Consider the following 4762-nt stretch of genomic DNA (forward strand, 5'->3'; position numbering starts at 1 on the left):
TGGTGTAAAAAATGTATAGTAATTCATAAAATGAGAACGGCTAGGCCGATTTCTGTAAAATTTTTTGTCAGTTATTCGTATTTTCGAGGAGAAGGTCTTTACGGAAGAAAATTTTGGAAAATCTCTCTGGAAAAGTCGGAAAATTGGAAAAATCGAAAATTGCGTTTTTGTATGAAATTTTATTCCTTAATAGCGAGACGAAGTTCGCCGGGTCCGCTAGTATACATATAAAAGAACTATTGCACACATTTTTTCATAACCCTTAAGATATTTCAATACTTAAATCCTCCTATATATAAACATATGTATGTAAACAAAAACAGGCGATCAGTAAACACTAAAAGCTTTAATAATTTTATTTCTGCATTTACCTATTTTTAGGTTTCTAAAAACGTTCGATTGCAAACCGTAATTGGGCCATATCAAGGCAAAACAATTATGGATTTGCTTTGGGCGAATTGTATGAATAATTGAAATTATAATATTAACTAGAATTAAATATATACTTACATATATGTATGTAATTAATTATATGTATTTGTTCAGTATTATCTTATAGGTAGTTTATATTTTATTTCGGGACAAATCAACATTTTCATCTGACGTTGTCTATAGAAAACATCACCATGATTATGCAACACCAACAATAGGGTTATGACTTTTTGACATTTTTTCTCAAAAATGATTTCCTGTAGTGAGAATGAATGAACTTTTGCCTACTAATGCCTAAAATAACAAAAAATCATTTTATTATAAAAAAGGTTCCGCACAAACCAATTTGAAAAATTTTTTATGACAAAATACCATGAAATGAAAAAAAAAAAATTCTCAATGAAAAAAAAAAAATTTTTTTTCAGTTAAATGTCTGCTTGTAGTGAAAAATTTGAAAAAATTATCAAAAGTTCTGAAAAATAAAAGCTTTAAAAGTTTTTTGTCTGGAAGCTTTTTTTATAATTAAGATTTTATGTAATCTTATGTAGAAACTCATCACGCTATGATACAGGGATATGAGGTTGTAAAAAGTCATAACCCTAACCAACAATGGCAATTCAGTAGTGGAATTCTGTAACTCATTTTTTGACTTATCGACAAAAGTTGGTAAAATGAAAATGCTTATAATTTCGGTAATTAACTAAAATTTTCGGTAAGTTAACAATCAAAACAAAGCTGATCGCTAAGTCCTACCGATAGCAACAGTTTTGCCAACTTTTATTGATACTTTTCATTCTTTATTTTGCCTATTAATTTTAACGATTTTTGTCGGTAACTCAAAAAAATTTGTTACAGAATTCCACTACAGTAGACGTCTAGTCACCTAAAACTACATACATTTTTGAAGCTATGTAAAATTAAAATTGAATGTACACACCTGCTCAAAATAATAGATGCACTTTGTACATTGTTCTTGAAAGTTCAATTGAACGGTTATATTTATTTAAAGAAATTGAGAATATGCTTTTTATTATACCTCAATGTCATAAAAGTATATCAATCAACAATCAACGTAAGCTTCATTTAAAATGAATTAAGTTTAATGTTTCAACTGAAGGCAGTAGCAAATCAACTTATTATAATAGATATTTCATTATTTAATTGATAAAATGATTATTGCTTATTCTAAAATAATTCATTCCATATTTAATTATTATTATATATGTATATATTTGTTCGAATATGGCGTTAGAATTTTAAACCCTGAAGGTAACAAAAGCTATATTCCTCTACGTGCCAGAGTCTTAAGGTTTTTACTAGAAAAGTGGCCCCCTTACTTTAAACGGACACACGTGGACCTTGGGAGTACTACAAATGTCAATGAAAAATATCATTCACCCTTATTACGGTTGGCGTAGTCGTATCCGAAATTGGAAGTTGACGTGTCGTAACGACTAATTGGTATTATGTATGTATGTGCATTTTTAAAGAATTTTTTGGAAATAAAAATGTGTTTGCTTAATAAAAACATACAAAATGTACTGTAAATATGTCATTAGTAGACTTCAGATTTTGCATATTGTTATATGATGGAAAATGTTATACCTACTAGATAGATACCTTAGATCCATAAAACTTCATCATTCCGAGGACGGATTTCATGGGTTAAAAAGAGCATTTGTTTTTTGATACGACAATTCAATATTATGTATTGAAATACGAGAAAAATAGTCATGGTTGATCCTATTGAAGCAGCACAGCAAATAAAAACAAATCAATTTCATAAGAATTTTTTTTTGGCAATAATTATTAAAATATTTTGGAAAATAACTATAACAATCTTTACAACATTTATTCATTTTCGTAATATAACCTTAGAAAAATTAAATACTAAAAACTCCCTTGAAAGCATCCTGCATTTTTTTTTTCAAAAAATACCTATATTTGAATAAAGAATATGTAATAATCGAGAAAAAATATCAGAATTTATCTTTTTGATTTTTTAGAAGTATGCAAAATACGAGGTCTAGCGATAATTAGAAATAAAAAAACTAGCGATATACTCGTTAAACCCTTACACAAATTATTTTGAATGGACATCAACATACAATTTTTAAATTCGTTACATACTTAAAAAGTTCCTTTAATTTTCCTATTTTTTGCCTAATAATTAAAATTATTTGAAAAATTTTAGCTGGAAAATGTTCAATGGTTATTTCAAAGTAGAAATATGCCCAAAGAATACATATTTTCCATCATACGAAAGAATGTACATGGGTGAAACAAGGGATCCTTGTTGGAGAACTGGCTGTAATATTCTGAAGCAGTATTTATTTGTTAAAAGTTGTTTTTGAACACAAAAGTATCCTAATTTGTACTCTTATAGCCTCTCCCTGGTTACGTCGGTCCTTTCGTTCTTTTTTCTCTAAAATATGACGTTAATCGTACTCGAGCCCAGAAAGGTACGTGCACGCTATTGAAGGTACCTTGTTTCATCATGTACATGCATCCGTATTATGGAACATAAACATTCCGTAGGTCTATTTCCCTTTAATGAATTAAAAATCTTTCATTTAAAATGTTTCCTGTCCGATTTATGCTAATTTCCAAGGGAAAAGGAGTCCATAAAGGACTCAACATTTTCCTCCTAAATTTGTTCAAATATTTTATCATTTCGCATTTGGATTCCTATTTTTGTTGATATTTATTGCATTTAATATTATTTCCCTCCTGAATTCGAACATTATGGTAAATATTTATGGGTAAAAACGATGAAAGTATGCTTCCAAATGTCACCTGGGATAAGTCAAAAAGTAAGGCCCTGTATTACAAATTGTGTTAGAAAAGTGGGGTAAGATTCGAAAATGTCAGCTACTCGCCCGTTGTATTCTTTTCAACAATATTTCACAATAGCGGTATTCACTCATTGTAGTAGATTTACAACTCTTGTTAATGTACTATATGTACCAGGGTTTTTTTACAACGAAGTGTGAATGTCTTTTTTGTGAATATCGTAAACAAATCAAAGCATCTTAACGTCGTCGTAAGTCTATCTTTTAGTTTCAGTTTTATTACACTTTTTTCATAAAAAAATATTTTTTTCTTGGCCGCCATTATTTTATTATCTTTTATTCTTTTTATTTTTCCCATTTTTCCACCAAAAAACAAAACTCCGACATAAAATAAAACTCACAACAAAGTGACGGCACAACAATCAGCTGTTCTAACCCTTGTAAAAGTACAATGGAATGTTTACAAGACTTTTAGGTCGAGTAAATTAACAACCCTGTGGTAAATTAAACTTTCATGTATTTTGTTGTTGTGGTATTGTAAACACTTGTAGATCTACAATATTAACAACATGTACAAGATCTACAATGCCACTTTACAACGATGAGTGAATACCGCTATTATTTTACTTACACTACTCACAAAATTTATTTAAAGTAAATGGAAATAATTAAGACAAACAAATTTCATAACATTAGTGTAATAAAAAATTTCAAGTTTAAAAGTTAAATCCCAGTTCTGCAATGTGAAGAAGGAAAACAAAATATAAAATCAATTAAATTAGAATTTCATTTACTTGAACATAAGAAACGAGCTTCTCTTAAAAGAAAAACTAAACGTTTTAAGCGCAGATGGTAGGGCATTAAACAACCCCGAGCAATTCTTACAAAATTTAAATGAAACATACATTTGTTGATGATTGCTATATTTTTATGACATAAGAAAAATCATATTCTCAATTTCTTTAAATAAATATAAATTTTATATTGAACTTTCAAGAGAAATGTACAAAGTGTATCTATTATTTTGAGCAGTGCAGTTTTTCCTACTTGTATAGTTGTGCATCATGGGATTTTCTGTTGGTAATAACTAAGATATTTATTTCATAAGTTAGTATTATTATAAAATAATATGTGGCAAGATAAACAATTCGAATCCAAAATTCCTTCATTATTCTGCACATAGATGATAAATATTTGATTTAATAACGTATTAAATTAAGTTAATCAATAAAACGAATCCTCCATAGTCCACTACTAATACTGTGATAGTGTTTTGTGGTTATATTTGAACGAGAATGCGTTTGTAAATGAATTACTTAATCCATTTCTATGGATACACTTACAGCATTTAATGGTGGACATGGCTGATCTCATTTTTAATTTATGTGACGATTTGTTGTTATAGTATTTGTACTTACAGTGCATTCATTTATTTAAATTCATATAGATTATGCTATATACATATTAAAATGTTATAAGAGAGTCAAACAATAAATATTTATGGACATAAATTTGCAAAAGTATATTTTTTATTCGTA

Source organism: Musca autumnalis, unplaced genomic scaffold (assembly GCF_047663935.1).
Source record: "Musca autumnalis isolate F117 unplaced genomic scaffold, ASM4766393v1 scaffold_1, whole genome shotgun sequence".
Classification (NCBI taxonomy): domain Eukaryota; kingdom Metazoa; phylum Arthropoda; class Insecta; order Diptera; family Muscidae; genus Musca; species Musca autumnalis.